The sequence below is a fragment of the Ovis aries genome, chromosome 15, assembly GCF_016772045.2.
Source record: "Ovis aries strain OAR_USU_Benz2616 breed Rambouillet chromosome 15, ARS-UI_Ramb_v3.0, whole genome shotgun sequence".
Lineage (NCBI taxonomy): Eukaryota > Metazoa > Chordata > Mammalia > Artiodactyla > Bovidae > Ovis > Ovis aries.
In genome coordinates this window covers 57,184,760-57,201,278 of record NC_056068.1, presented here as the reverse complement: position 1 = coordinate 57,201,278, position 16,519 = coordinate 57,184,760, and the positions used below count along the sequence as shown (strand labels likewise).

At 41.2% G+C, this 16,519-nt stretch overlaps 1 protein-coding gene across 1 annotated transcript in view; it reads left to right on the top strand.

Moving 5' to 3' along the window:
* The first annotated feature begins 1,365 nt into the window (after window positions 1-1,365).
* BDNF (brain derived neurotrophic factor) overlaps window positions 1,366-16,519 on the top strand; it is a 63,204-nt gene continuing 48,050 nt past the window's right edge. Inside the window, exon 1 of the mRNA XM_012096129.5 lies at window positions 1,366-1,590. The gene's annotated coding sequence lies outside the window, so the exon portion shown is untranslated. The remainder of the gene's footprint in view (window positions 1,591-16,519) is intronic.

Below are 16,519 nucleotides of genomic sequence, written 5' to 3'. Positions count from 1 at the left end.
TCAGCTTTGCCAGAGCCCCAGGTGTGACCTGAGCAGTGGGCAAGGGAGCAGTGTGCAGGCTGGGTTATTTACATGAGGGTACCCTGAAACTCCCCACTTTCCCCGGGAACTTTCTGTGCCAGGACCCAGTGACCGGCGGTTGGAAGGCAGCCTTGGGAACCACCGCTATATAGCAGGGCACTTGGACAGTCATTGGTAACCTCGCTCATTCATTAGAATCACGTAAGAACTCGAAAGGAAACGTGTCTCTCGGAGTGAGGGCGTTTGCGTAAATCTATAGGTTTTCCAACATCGATGCGAGTTGCTTTGTCTTCTGTAGTCGCCAAGGTGGTTGAGAGTTTAAGCTTGCGGATATTGCAAAGGGTTATTAGATTCATAAGTCACACCAAGTGGTGGGCGATCCACTGAGCAAAGCCGAACTTCTCACATGATGACTTCAAACAAGACACATTACCTTCCAGCATCTGTTGGGGAGACGGGATTTTAAGACACTTGAGTCTCCAGGACAGCAGAGGCACAATGGTGAGTAGCAATAAACCCTGCATTATAATTGAAAAATCTTGACATGTTGCTTAACAACGGGCATATCACAGCTCTTCCTAGCACTTCACACGCCAAAGAACAGCAGCTACTCAGGCCAGGAGAATCGGGTTTTTACATAGTGCAACTTTAATTGGAATCATTTGAGATTTAACACAGCAATGTGGAACTGCGTGGAACAAACTTGGAGTTGGAGGGAGGGTGTGTGTGTTATATTGGCTGTTCAAGGCTGATGCTTCTCTCCCAGCCTTCTTGCATTCGGTTCTTTGCTTCTATGTGTGTGATATATGAGCATATTCTATGATTTATATGTGGGCATGTAACTGACATTCGCAAGAAGATTAATTTCCATCTTAAAACAATAATGCTCTTAGAGTTTGGGGTCGGGGGTGGAGTGGGGGTAAGGATAGGATAAAGACTGGGAGTTTGGGTGCAGATGGGGGTGGGGTTGGTGGGAGAGAAATAAGTCAGAAGGGCATATTGCCGATAATGAAATGGGTAAGCCTCTCATAGGAGAAAAGGGTCTCATCAACATGTGATCAACTATTAACAGGATGGCTTTGGCAAAGCCATCCGCACGTGACAAAACGTAAGGAAGTGGAAGAAACCGTCTAGAGCAATATCAAATATCACTTAATTACAGATTTTTTAGTCTTTTCCTCCCGCCGCGCCGGGTGTGTAATCCTGGAGATACGAGCCCATTCAGCACCTTGGACAGAGCCGACGGATTTGTCTTAGGTGGTTGTACCCCAGGTAGCTGTCTCGGCCCCGCAGTAAGCCAGCCCTGTGTCGCCCTTAAGAAGCGTCTTTTCGGAGGTTCGGCTCACACTGAGATCGGGGCTGGAGAGAGAGTCAGATTTTGGAGCGGAGCGTTTGGAAAGCGAGCCCCAGTTTGGTCCCCTCATTGAGCTCGCTGAAGTTGGCTTCCTAGCGGTGTAGGCTGGAATAGACTCTTGGCAAGCTCCGGGTTGGTATACTGGGTTAACTTTGGGAAATGCAAGTGTTTATCTCCAGGATCTAGCCACCGGGGTGGTGTAAGCCGCAAAGAAGGTAAGCACCGGGGCGGGGACCCCTGCAACCCCAATTTTTGAGCTATTTTGATACTCGATCTTCCCGAGAGGACGCGCGGTGGTGGGGAGGAAGTAGACGGAGAGTGTGAGAGGGGGGTTGTTTCTTGGTATTTGCCCAGTTTGAATTGCCCTAGGTGAGAGCCTTGGGGTAAAGCGAGAAGGGGGGTGGGGAAGCTCAGTTTTCCTGCGGATATAATGAGTTTAGTTAACTTGGACCTGCAAATGTCTGATTCAAATGTAAGATTTCTCTTTTTCTCCCCTTCATCTCCTTCTTTTCCGTTCTCTGCTGGTGTGTGTGTGTGTGTGTGTGTGTGTGTGTGTGTGTGTACAGTAGGTTCATTACTAATTATGAAGCTTTTACCCAACATTCGATTTCCTAAATTTTGACTTTGTACCATTTAGAATTAGGCGGTGGAGGTGGTGTGCGGTGAGGAAAGGGGCGGTGGAGGTTGGGAGAGGGTAGGAGGTAACGCTAAATCTCCAACACAAAATACATCAAGGTAATTTCAGCTCTTCTAGGCAGAAGGATTCATTCTCTCTGTATCCCTCCCTCTCTCTCCCCCTCCCTCCTTCCCGCCCCCCCTCTTCCACCCCGCCCCCTCCTCCTGCCTCCGTCCCTTCCTTTTTCTCTCTTTCCCACCGTCGCCCTCGCGCCTGGCTGGATGTTTCTGTTTTTGTTTTTTGTTTTTTTTTTTCACCCCCCTCTTGCCTTCTTTCCTCCCTCCCGACGAGTTTCGGGTGCTGGCTTAGAGGGCTCCCGCTTTCTCAAGGGAAGGGGAGCCTCCGAGACCGCGCTCCGCTCCCCCGCCGGACTGGATGCCTCTCTGAGCCCAGGTCCGAGTCAGTAGGGGTAACTAAGGAAAAGGGGGCCTCTACTTGGGAGGAGATGTCCTTTACGGGCCGAAGAGCCAGGGAGCGGGCCGGGAAATGGGGTCTGGGCGGCTGGAGGAGGAGGAGAACACGAGTAGCTCCGCGCGGCGGCTGGACCCAGCCACCAATCAGCTGGGTGCACAGACCGCCCAGCCACCGCGAGGTTGCACCCGGAGGCGCGTGTGGAGGGCGGCCCGCTCGCCGCCGCCCGGGTGGGCCAGGGGGCGGGGGTGGTCAAAGCTGCTCAGAGCCTCCCAGTCCTCCGTTCCACCTCCCCTCCTCGGTCCCGGGGGGACAGAGAGCGGCCGGAGAGCGCGACAGCGTTGTCTTGCCTCCCCTCTGGGAGTCCAGGGACTTGCGCGCCCCTGCGCAGGGGCTACCAGCCTCTCCACACTCCTACAACCCTCAACCTACCCACTTCCCGGCCCCTTTGTTCCGGCCTCCGAGCCAAGCCGGGTGGTAATTTTCACCCCAGGGCTTGTGCGTTCTGGACTCCTCCTTCCTGGATCAGCCCTCTTTAATTAAGAGACAAGGCTTGAGGTGGGGGTGGGGGAGCGTAGGGGAAAACCTATTTCCGAAACTCACTGGACTGTTTTAGCGAACGAAAAAGAAAGAATTCCAACTCTGCTCAGGTGAAAAGAATGGATTCATAGGCAACGCGAGGATATTGTGGCGATTTAGAAGGGGGAAAAAAAAAAACAACCAGGCACTAGGATCAGATGACGGTGATAGGCTGCTACGCACACAAAGGGAGCGTTGGGCAGGGTTTACGGAGCAAGCCTGCAGCGAATGGGGCACAGATTGTTCCGAGATCCAGTCATTTTCTCAGTCAGATCTACGCGCAGGGAGGGGAGGGGAGGGACTGGGAGGGGAACGGGGCGGGAGGGGCTGGGCTTGGGGGCGGGGGGATTTCTGATCAGTCTGATGCAATTCCAAGCGTGCTGCAAAGGAACTCCAAGGAGTCCGCATCACCGTCGCCGCCCACCCTTCCCAGATGGTGCTGTTTTAAATACGGATCTGCAGGGCTGAACGCAGAACTGGGAGATTTATTGCAAAATCCCGAGAAGGGGGGGAAACGGGGAATGGAGGGGCAGAATTTAAAGGTGCAACACTTGCTTTTCCCCAAATCAAGCGGCAACCGGTCGGCATTTTTTTTTTTCCTCGTCTGCCTGTCTCTGGATTCTAATTCACCAAGAAAGAGGTGTAAATATTGTGACATTTTGAGGCGGTTTGATGGATGAGAAAAAAATCATCTGTCACTCTAAATTGCAGAGTTCCTGTCTCCTCGAAATGCTTTGCTAGCGAATACTCGCTGCTGCCTAATACAGTTGCTAGGGCTTCAAATGAATGCACCGTTAAGGGAATATTATCCTTTTAGTCGACTTGCCAATTTATCTGACAGTCAAATGGAGAAAATTGTAGATTTCGAGTCTTCGAGAGACAAAGAGGGAAAATGCTTACCTAATTCTTGTAACCTCGAGATCTTTCATAACTTAAACCTCAAAAGTGTCACGTCATCCTCTTTCACACGCGCTCACATACATATCCTTGACTTGTAGGTGAAATGGTTTCGCCTGGTGTTGTGAAAATGAGTATCACTTTAAGAATAGTGCACCTGATCCTCACTGTTTATGTATATTTACATGGAGCTCTTCAGTAGGAAGGCAAGAAATTTCAACTGTCCTGTTTGAAACTAGAGAGAACATTAGAAGGTGTTAAAGAGGAGAGGGGAAGAAAGAGGAAGGGGGTATTTTTGACCTTAAAAAAAAAAAAGAACAGTAAACTAGCCTACTTTTGTGCCCCCTGGTCTTGCATGTTAATATTTCTGTGTGTGAGACTTTAGCTTGGTCTAGCTCCCCCAATGGAATATATCAGTATTGATTCAGATGAAAATATATTCATTTTGCCTGTAGCTTTTTCAGTGTCATTGATAGTAAGACCTACAACACAGCAATTTTTGGAGGATAGAAGAGAATGTCTGAAAGAGCTTTGCAAACTGGGAAGAAGACACTCCATAAGGGGGAGGTATCACTATGTCATTCTGTGCCTACAGCATTTCCATTTCAACCAGAGTGCTAGTTATTTTTAAATATCATCTAATGTATATGGTAAGGCAGTAAATGGGATTTTAAAAGCAAGTTCTTGTTGGCTTACAAAATATTGTTTGTAAAATTGCCTATCTGTAAATTGGAAAGAATACCTTTAAAATATCTAAAATCAAAATTCACATGCTGCTTCGTTCATTTGCCAGACTCTTTCCCTCTCGAATCTGTAATCTGTATTCTTAATAAGAGGAGAAGCTAGTGAAATTTAGTTTCTTTCCTTTTCCTGGCCTGTCCTCTAGGGGAAGCTTAGTAAGAAACAACATTCCAGTATCAGGCAATGTGAGAGGCAAAGGCCTGGATGACCACAAAATAGATAATAAGCCACAAAAAAACAACAAATAGAAACAAGGAAAAAATCATCACTGTGGCATGACTTACAAAGGATTTTTATTTCTAATTCTGTGATTTAGGGACGAGGCTCCAACTTGCTCAAATAACATTCATTTAATCAAACTGCTTACAATATGTCAGTTAAAATGATGTCTAACTGAACATAGTTTTTATTAAATATACTTCTATCAAAAGCCAGGAAAGCTAATCCTTTTCTTTAATTAGGAAAAGCTAATCTAACCATTTAACTGATTCTAGTGAATATGAGCTGATATAATCTGATTTTAAGATTCTGCTTAAAACTAAATTTGTTCTAAAAAGCACTGACTTGCCAGAAAAATATCTATTTTTGTAGCTCTCTTTTCACTCTATGGATAATTTAATGAGTTGCCTATTTTAATTTTACAACTGCTACCTCAGAAGTATCTCAAATTATCTTTCTTTGGCTGGTGTCTTTCTCTGCTGATCTGCTACTGCTGTGTGTATGTGTGTGTGTGCACTTGTGTGTATGGATGTGTTTGTGTGTTTCTAGAGAATTTAACAAGCGGTGAGTCTCTTAAATTTACATGCCATGATCCATGTAAAGGATACTTCATGGCATTTAATAAATAACAATAAACATTAACATTTAGTGAGAGCTTACTGATATTGAATCCTATGGAAATGGGGAGAGGGGCTGTTGCTTTTAAGGGGAGAAAGATTAAATTCTTAAACAATAAAAAGAAATTTTCTCTCCTCTTTGGCCAGAGTGGCCATAATTTCAAAAATATTAAATCTTCTTTTACTGTGGATATTAAAGCTACTGCTTGTACAAGTGTGTCTTGAGAGAAACAGGTAGTCCCTAAAGACTAATACCCCCAAACACCAGGGTGCAAAAATCAAAATGTCAAATCTTTATCCCTGCCTCCATTGTCATTTGGCAATTTTTGGAGTGTTCATCCTGAGTTTTCTAAAGTTCAGATTGACGTTTCCCCTTTTTTCTAACATTCTAAAGGAGTCCTATAAAGAATTCTATATAATGCAGACTTTATTTGTATTTGCTAGTAATAATACTTTATACGCACATAGTGGTTTGAAAGTTCTTCACAGGTTTCCTAATCTGATCTCAGCCAGGAGGGAAGAGTAGGAATTATCAATGACCTTTCACAAATGAGGAACCTCAGGTTCAGGGTTTCCCAAGAGCACATGGCCAGTAAGAGGGGAAGACTGACTCAGAATCTTTCTTCCGATTTCAAGGACCACACTTTCAGCTCTCTAGCCCATGCTGCCTCAAACCCCACTCTGGCATCTGAGGGGCTTGTAGGCATTATTTGCTCCTGTTTTGATTTCTTTAATTTAAAAGGGGGGAAAGGTTATCTACAAATCATTCCCACAATTCTATAGGCCTAATGAAAAGTTTTTGCCAGTCTCTGACCTTTTCTTCCTAAGCCATTCTTTCACTCTCCCATAATTGGAGGCTCAAAGAAGGCAGGGATATTTCTAGGGTTGACACACTGTCTAAGGAACAGTCACTAATTCCCCCCAAAACAACACAGAGAATAAGAGGAGCTGAAGACAAAAAAGGACTCTTGTGAGTTGTAGAATCTGGGGCCTGGCAAGTCTCTCAGGGGTCATTTCTGATGCGTGAATTTATGCTTATTTATGCTTATTTTCTTCTTGTTTAGTTGTCCAGTTGGGTCCAAGTCTTTTGCAACCCCATGAACTGCAGCCAGTCAGGCTTCTCTGTCCATGGGATTTCCTAGGCAAGAATGCTGGAGTGGGTTGCCATTTCCTTCTCCAGGGGGCTCTTCCTGACCCAGGGATCGAACCCATGTCTCCTACATTGGCAAGCAGGTTCTTTACCACTGAGCCTCCTGGGAAGCCCTGTTTTCTTTTAACCCTCTGGAATTTCATCTTAGTGTTGAATGCCTGGGATCTTGCTTCTCTTGATAGATACTCTGATATTTATGGGGATCATGAGCTTAACAGGCCATTTTCCATTTGCCCAAGAGGAATGCTTTCTATAGAGACTCTAATGTTCATAATTTTATTTTGTAAGCATTAACTGACAATCTACTATGTGCCAGGAACTATGCTAAAGTCTGGAAATTCAGCAGTGTGTAAGACTGAAAGGTACTTAGCTTGGGTGGACTTACAGCTTAGAGACCTGATTTGTCCTTTAATTTCCCTAGAAGAAGACAGACTTCTGGATTCTTATCTTTTCCAAGAGAACACAGTGAAGTAGATTAAAAGCCTGAGTTCAAGCTCTGCTCCCAGCTAATTGCCAGTAGCTAGAAAAATCAATTAGTCCCCCTTGATCCATATTTCCTCACACAGAAAACAAGGAGGATGTTCTTAGGATAAACTCTAAGTTCCATTTTAGCTCCAAGTTTGAGTGATATGATGGCTAACTTGTTTCTTGGGCCTAAGTTACCCTAATCTTTGATGATGTAGTTTTGGGCGTCACCAATTTTTAACTTGTTTGTTAGGAAGTACATTATGAAAAATCAAAGCAACATATTTGAATCTAGCATAGAAAGAATCGGGATATTGAACCAATCGTTTTTGAGAAACAGACTTGGAAAGTTTTCATCTGAATGATGATCTCAAACTTCTGCAGGTTATTTTTTGAAGGGATGGGCTGATGAGAGACTCACTAACAAATTAAATGCTTATTTTCTTTGTGCCAGCAGAAGTTCTCATTTTTCAGGTCATTTCCTTTTAAAATCAAAGATATTACACCCTGAAATTGTCTGGGCCTCATGAATAATGCATTATATACACATGATAATAGGTAATTAGATGGACCAACCAGGAGAAACATGAAAGGGAGCTGGTAGCCCAAGGATTGCAGAAGGTGTGTGGGCATTTTGACATCCAGGAAATGCTATAGGTCTGTCCTTAGCTAACTCAGCCTGGTGGAGATAATTAAGAAAAATGTGGGTGTAGAAAGGCTGCAAGCCATTCCTTGGGATTGGCTAGATCGCTGCAGTAGTTCAAAAACAATTGGCACAGCCACCCACACTGGACATGATTGCCCTTTGATGAGGCAGCTATTGACTTTTATAAAGATGCCATATTTAAAATAAGTTCTGATGCGCTCAGGATGACATGCATCATTCTCAAATTCTATTTTAGACAAATGGGAAAATATATTCCAAAGTATTAATTTAAAAATAAAAAAGTTTAAAGTCGAGTTGCTAAAAATCAACAGTTTAGCAGTATGTGACCTCCAAATTTACCTTCAGTCTGAGCTAGGAGAAACCTGTGGCCTGTGTGAGGTATTTTCGACCATTTATGAACATTTTCTGGATCACCCCAGGAGGTAGAAAGTATTTTGCCACTGTTTCTAACCTCTGAGTGAATGTTAAATGCACTTAAAAACCTTCTCACACTGGAAAAGGGAAACCCAATCAATTGCCTGTAACAGAAGAAGAAGATGCTTTGAAATCTTTGTGCCCAGAGTGCATGCTATGATGTTATGGAATTCAGGATTCCTTCAGAGTATGCTAAACCTCATACCCATCAGCACCAGCAGGACAGAAAGGCTCCATAAACATCTAAAGCCTGTGGGATAGGACATTACAGGGCAAGTGAATGGGAAAAAAGAGAGGGAACATGGGAAACATTGAGCCAAAACAGGGTTAGTATTAGAATACTGGGCGTGTTCTTAGATAGACATGTCCTCTCTGAGGGTAATCTTCACATCCAGTTGTCCACTGAGCTAGATCTCGGCCACCCTTACTCCTTACTGTTCTGGTTATGTTGGTAGGCAACAATGATTTCTTCTGCTCTTACCTTTGTCCTCCAGTAAGGGCTTCTTTCTCCCCTAACAACTTCCATAGCCAGTGTTTGAGAATGGCCTTGCTATTACTTCTCCTTGGGGTGTGTTGGATTAACATGGGCTTGGTAACCACTTCTGTGCTGTGGACTCCACTCTTTTGGCAGTCTGGTCAAGTCTAGAAACCCTTCTCAGAAAGTTTCTAAATGAATAAAACTTAAAAGTATACGATTACAAAGGAAGCCAATTACATTGAAATATAGCTGTAAAAATATTTTAAAAGTCGATTTGTATGATATAGTAATAGATATGCTGTGCTGTGCTTAGTTGTATCTGACTCTTGCGACCCTATAGACTGTAGCCTGCCAGTCTCTGTCCATGGGAGTCTCCAGGTAAGAATACTGGAGTGAGTTGCCATTTCCTTTTCCAGAGGAGCTTCCCAACCCAAGAACCGAACCTGGGTCTCCTGCACTGCAGGCAGATTCTTTACCAATTGAGCTATGAGTCAGATGCCCAATATATGTGCTTTCTTAAAGATTAAATAAGATCAAGCAGCAAAGTGAATTCTGTAGTTTTCCAGGAGTGATAAGCATCTGTGTATTTTGGGATATCTATAACAACTGACATGTGGTGTAAAGGGGACTGATTTCTATTGGTGGCAAAGTCTGGCAAATACTACTGAAGCATTTCCCAAACATATTTGACAATAGAACACTTGGGGAAGGGGGTACTTATTAACATGGCATAGATTCAGAAATGTTAATTTAGTCTCTCCCTGCCTTTCAGTATGAGCCATTGAATGTTCCATCCTGGCAAAAGGAAACTGGCATTTGGAGAAAACTTTTAAAGTTCACTTCTGCCACTTAACAAGTTGCCAAGTGGATAAAGAACTAGCCGATGAGATGGCTAAGGTGTAGTGGACATGTTTCTATTAGCTGAGCTTGCTATTGTTGCTGTTTAGTATGTCCGACTCTTTTGTGACCCCATGGACTGTAGCCTGCCAGGGCCCCTCGTCCATGGAATTTCCCAGGCAAGAATAATGGAGTGGGTTGCCATTTCCTCCTCCAGGGGATCTTCCCAGCCCAGGGATCTAACTCACGTCTCCTGCATTGCAGGTGGATTCTTTACCACTGAGCCACCAGGGATGCCTCTATTACTCTGAGGTTTATCTGTATTACCACTAGCACTACCCTCACTGCTCTAGAAATCCATCACTCCACTGATAAAGACAAAAAGTTCAGATTCGGGTCATTAACTTAGGGAGCATTGCCTCAGATTCCTGGTGTGGCTTCACTAACCTCAAGAGTTTATAAAGACTTCATTTCTGTCATTACTACACTATGAGAAAGTACATGCAAATTATGATGGGATGGGATAGCATTCATCTTGCATTTACCCAGTGTTTCCTTTGCATTTGACATTTATTATTTAACCCTCAAAGCAATTCTCTGAGACAGATTCTATTATTGTATAAAGAAGGAAACTGGAGCTCAGAGAGTTTATTTACCCCAAATTATACAGCAAATCTTAAATGGAAAATCTAAAATTCAAACCTAATGTTCTCTAGTTCCAAAGTCCATTATAATATTACACTTCCCTATGGAATAGCTACCACACAGATTAGACTTGGATTCCCCATTGTCAGGTTGGCACACATGTTTTTGTCAAGAGATCTTTAACACAACCCTTTGGTATGGCTGAGAATCTCAACATCAGTGGCCACAGATGCTGCTTTAGAACTATATTGAATCTTTGCTAACTAATGAAAGATTTTCAAACCACTGATTGTCCCCTTTCCTTTTTAAAACCCCGTTTTCACAATCATAATATGGCGAAAGTGCTACTGCTTAAAGTGGGGGAGGATCAAATAAATTAATCATTTAATTTAACTTTGTTGAGTTCACTATGATGAGAGTTCTACATTCCCATAGCTGAGTTCTTGCAACAATCTTTAGCATACCTATTTTAAAGATAAGGAAACTGAGGCAGCCGTTAATCCCTTGAATGAAGTTGCTCAGTTGTGTCTAACTCTTTGCGACCCCATGGACTGTAGCCCACCAGGCTCCTCAGTCCACGGAATTTTCCAGGCAAGAGTACTGGAATGGGTTGCCGTTTCCTTCTCCAGGGGATCTTCCCAACCCAGGGATTGAACCTGGGTCTCCCGCACTGCAGGCAGACGCTTTACCGTCTGGGCCAGTATCCTAAATTAGCAGAGTCAAAAAGTAGTTAAGCTTGACTAAACCCACATCTGTCTAATTCCAAGCCCTTTCTTTTACTCAGTAAACTAATCTGTAAGTCCCTACACAATCTTAGTTGTTCTTATTATAATTGTTGTCATGTTTAAAACACTAACAAGAGAGAAATAAGTATATATTGTCCAGAAATAAGTATATAGTCATTGAAGAGAAAGATTACTCCATGGAATATTTCACCTGCACACTCTTCCTTCCACTTACTTTAGTTTATGAACCCCATGGATGATGTCTGATGCTTTTCTTTAACTTGTTTAGGGCAGTTCCAAGATAGTTGACTTCTGAGAGTTATTGAGTAAGAAACGTTATAAATTGTTTAGATTAGGATTTAGTATGTTTAGAAGCCTTTTCATAAATTTGCCTTTTCAAACTGTTACTGGCTATAGCACTGCAGATGCTGTGATGAGGAATGCCTTCTCCAAAAACCCAGTGGATGACAAACTTCCAAAGCTAACATGTTGTTTACAGAGATGGAGAAGAAGGGGATTGACAAGCACAATCCTAAACGTAATTACAAGGCTTATAGTCCCTGCTGGGGACTAAAATGTTTATTGGCTTTTCTTGTGCAATTTAACGTTCTTCCTCCCAAAGCCCTACTCCAAACTTGGAACTTCTCTGGAATTAGCATCTCGTTTGGGAGAATGCCAAGTATTGGTGTCTGGGTCCTTTGCATCTTTGCACCAACTCAGAATAGCAGCTCTAGAAACTAAGCTGGGAGTAGTCTGGGTAAAGGAGTTAAATATCCACTTGGGCATCTTTCTAATAAATTTCATCCATCTTCCTTGTGGAAAACAACTCTTAGAAAGATGTGGTCTTTAATGAGGAAGTGGATGCAAACTGGTAAGTCCAAGATAGTACAAGTCAGTGGTCTTTGCAGAGTTGCCAAAGTTATATACAGAATCAAGGACCTGGAGGCGATGGAAAAACCTCATCCCACTGCCATTGTGATCTATGCAAGGAAGGATGGCCTGAACTCAGAATGCATTTGATATGTCCCAGAGCTAAGAAACCAGCCCAGGGGGAAAAGATGATATTAAAGGACATTTTGGTATATGAAAAAGTCTACCTAAAACCTCATCAGAGATAACTATGTAGTATAAAATTTAGAAGAGTATGACTCCTTACCTTGGCTCAAGGCTCTAAATTTAGGGGAAATAATTACATGAGTTCCAAGTTTAGTTTACCAAATATATACAGTTCCTGTAAGCAGCTCAAATTTATATGGAAAAAAAGTACCTTAAAGATGATCTAGTTCACAAAATTCCTTATACACTAAAATCACCTGAATTATGTATTCCTTTGAGCTAAAGTCTGAATGTGCCTCTAGACTTGGCAACCACGGCTTATAGCCCGCTGTCCCAGCCTCATTGATCAGGTGACTGAGATGCACAATAGTTAAAACTGTTCCACTTATTCAATAAATATTTCTATGAAACTGATAGTATTGATGTGAACAAGCTTGGGCTGGTGAAGTGACTTTCCAGGTCACATGACCAGAGAGTGATAGAGTTTAAACAAGAACCCAAATTCTCTTGACTACTAAAGGACTTGCAAGCATATCATATGATAATGATACTTCTTCTATTTTCTAATAATCAAAACATAAAACAATAGATAGCCTGAACAAGGTTTTAATTATCTTGATTTTTCAAAATATCTTGATTTTTGTGTCTATACCTTAATTTCTTAAATATAAACATAATTAATAAAATGTTAATAACATTCCAATAAAACATTGCTAATTTCAAATTGTTGGGACAAAACTAATTATAATATTTTAAGTTTCTTCACTACTCCCTTGATCCTACTGGTGGCTCAGATGGTAAAGAATCAGTCTGCAATGCAAGATACCCATGTTTGATGTCTGGGTCAGGAGGATCCCCTAGAGAAGGGAATGGCAACCCACTTCAGTGTTCTTGCATCGAGAATTCCATGGACAGAAGAGCCTGGCAGGCTTCAATCCATGGTTTGCAAAAAGTCGGACATGACTGAATGAGTAACTTTCACTTTCAGGACAAAACTAATTATAGTATTTTAAATTTCTTCAGTACTCCATAGTTACTTTTATGATTATTGAGACGCTAAGACAAGATGAATTGAAACCTCAAGTTTTCATTGATTCTTATATTATTCCCAGTGTTTTCAGTTGGTTCTAGATTTTTATCTGAGGTTTGGCAACAGCTTTATTTATTTATTCTTGTAGCATACTCCCCTCTTACGCTAGGAAAACAAAGCAAAAAAAATTGATTTATTTTTCTTAAAACAACAAAAAATAAGGAAAAAATTCTAAAATTCCTTAAAATCCTTTTTCTTAAAAACACTAGGAAATGTTTACTAATATAAACTTTAAATTTTTTAACTCATATCATTTTCCGAAGAAATATTCTTTGAGACTGTTTCTTTGTACTTCATATGACATTTATACATGTCATTCTGTTTTTAAGATTAATTTTATTATTAAATACTGTCCTGAAGTTGTGCTCTTATCAATTCATTGAAGGGTAAGTTAGACACTTTATAAATTTTTCCTAGGAATGGAGGGCAAAATCATATCAATAAATAACAATTTGACTTATCAAAAACACAGTAACAAAAAGTAAAATTAGAAAAAAATGTTAATTAGTCAAGCAAATAGTCAAAAATATGTCAAACTTTGACATATTTTCTGAGATAAATTGGCATCATGTATGTTAGCATGAATCTTTTTTATAGAATTCAACTTATTTTTACTCACTTTAATTAGTTTTTGTGTGCAGATAAAATGAAAGGCAATGGAAATTTGGCTTGCAAAGTAGTTCTAAGATGATCTACATCCACAATCTGGTTGTAATACCATAAAAATATGTTTATTATGTGAGAATGGTAATTCAAGTTAGCATTCATCATAGACATAAAGCAATGAGCAATGCAAGTTAACTTCAGTTATTTATCCTGGGAACTTTTTTTTTTGCTAAAAAGGCCAGAATGCATGATAGCATTGGCTCATTCTTCCCAAAGCCTCCTGGAAAACATGTCTTTGAAATAAAAGCTTCTCAATGCTAAAAATTTTACTGCATTTGGGAGAAGCATAAAATTTGATAATAAAGAGTTGGGTCTTCATTTTTCTAATTCAGTATGGAGTCTGTTTTGAGGAAAATTAACTGTGGGCTGAATTTGCATCCTAGAAATATATTTAATTTGTATCATAGACTCAAAATCTGACTTCCAGAACTGGGCATCTATTTTCCCCCACCTCTTATATATCACCCCCTCTCCCAGGTCATGACTTTAGTCCAAGCAGAGAAAAATAAATTTCCCTGAGGATATATGTAACCATAACTAAAATGACAATAATAATAATAACGAAGAGATCTTGGAATTTAAATGTGTGGCTCTGCTTTTCCCCATTCATTTCCCACTCTACCCCAGCTCTTTGTCCTCGTGTTTTATGAGCTATTATATTTGTCTTATCCATCTGTATCACCATCACTTTTTCTTAGGTTCAGCTAGACTTTGCACTTCTTGGTACCCTTCTTGGTACACTAAAGTTTTAGAAGCAAATGCTCTCAGTTTAAATCTTTTGGTCACAGAGTGCCTTGACAGTTTCTCCAAATGATGTTAGGAAGGGGAAGTAAATGTTCCCCATTTCTACTCAGTTTCTTTTTAGAGTATTGATTTCATTCCATGTCTGGCATAATTTCTTTTGGGGATTGCTGGATTGATTTTGAAGTTACCGTTGAATTCCTTCAACATGGCCTAAACAGACAACCAGGAGTAGTGGGGATGATATTTATGCTAATTTCATGCTCTTCAACTGGGCTATCAAGAATTAGAAGCCCCAAAATAGTTGGTCACATTGGACTGTGAGATCATAACAGATGTATTCTTGACAAGTGAAATGATCAGTTAAACCTGATTCTAGCAATCATGTAGGTTAGCTTGATTCTCTTTTATGGACTTCAACTTAGTGTTACTGTATTCTAATTAGGTTTGGAATGCAGATGAAATGAAAAGATGGTTCAATTTAGGAGAAAGTTCAAAGTTCAAAAGTCATGTAGTGTTTTGTAGACCTTACGTTCTGAGAGAAATTACTTGAGACTATGAAAGTACTATCCTAATTTACCAGATAAGGTCTACAACGTGGGACATTAAGTGAACAGAAAAATTACTTGTTCTTAAACAATTTTGCTGAGGATAAATAAAAACACAATGTCCTATTAAAGATCTGTTTCTTTTGAAAAATGTTTCATCTGAAAACTAAGGATAGAATATATAGCTTTGACATAAAGGCTCATCTTTTTCTGAAACAACCGCTTCTGTCTCCAAGTTGCAAGGGAAGGATTCATCAATCTGATTGAATCTTCCCTTTAGTTTTTCCCAACAGCTGTGTTCATATAATTCATGACTCCCATGTTTCCTGAGCCCTGGATAATTTCACAGACATGTCTAATACAGGCCTCTACATTTTCAGAAGAGTATGGAAATCTTGGAGGAGGTCCAGGGTAGACCAAAAACATGATTAATGGATTGGAAGTTGGAGTTTATGAAGAAAGATTGTGAGATCTGATTTCTCGCTATGAGAAAAGCTAAGGGGTGACTTAATAACACAAGATGGTTAGGAAGCAGCTGGTCTCTATCTTCACTAAGGTTGGATAAAATGAAATAAAATATAAATTGCAACAAGAACAAAAATATGTTACAAGTGGGAACTTCCAAGCACTATGATGACTGGATTCTTAGAAAAGTCGTCGGAGGAAGTCGGAGGAAGTATGTGTAGTCTATTTTCCTGGTCTGTTGTGATAGGCCTATGAGTAGTGAGGAAGAGGAGATAATCTTGAAAGATCCCTTCTGGATCTATCTTTTTATAAGTCTGCATGTATACATGCTAAATTGCTTCAGTGGTGTCTGATTTTGTGTGACTCTGTGGACTGCAGCCTGCCAGACTCCTCTGTCCATGGGATTCTCCAGGAAAGAATACTGGAGCCAGTCACCATGCCCTCCTCCAGGGGATTTTTCCAACCTAGGGTTCAAACCCTTGTGTCTCCTGCATTGGCAGGTGGGTTCTTTACCATTAGTGCCACCTGGGGAGCCCATTTTATAAGTCTACCTAATCATATTTAGAAAAATTATTTTCCCGATCTATGTCTCATTTTCTCCCTATCACTAACTCTACCCTAATTTCTTATCCTTTGTCTGCCTTCTGTAAAACACTGCTAACCAAAGATGGCTAGGGCACTGATCAACCCTGAGGGGCCCTCCCCAGCTGCTAGCTTCCCTTTCAGCTTTGGGAGCAGGTTTCTTGTCCATCACTACTACTCCTTGACCACTAGGATCATGCTGATGGTCATCTTTCTACATAGTAAACCCAAGGCAAGGGGAAACAAAACTAAATAAAGCATAATTTCCTACTTTTAACTAACTCATATGTGGCCCAATGGATTAAAACACAAACCTTAGGTGTAGGATTTGAGCAGCTGAAGGGCTAAGATGTGTTTTACTCATTTGCATGGATGCTAGTCCATAGAGCATTGTCTGGCAGGAGGTGCTCAGCAAGTTTTCATCAACTGAATGAATGGAACTATGAAGTGAAGGTAGTAAACTGAAGTTAAGACA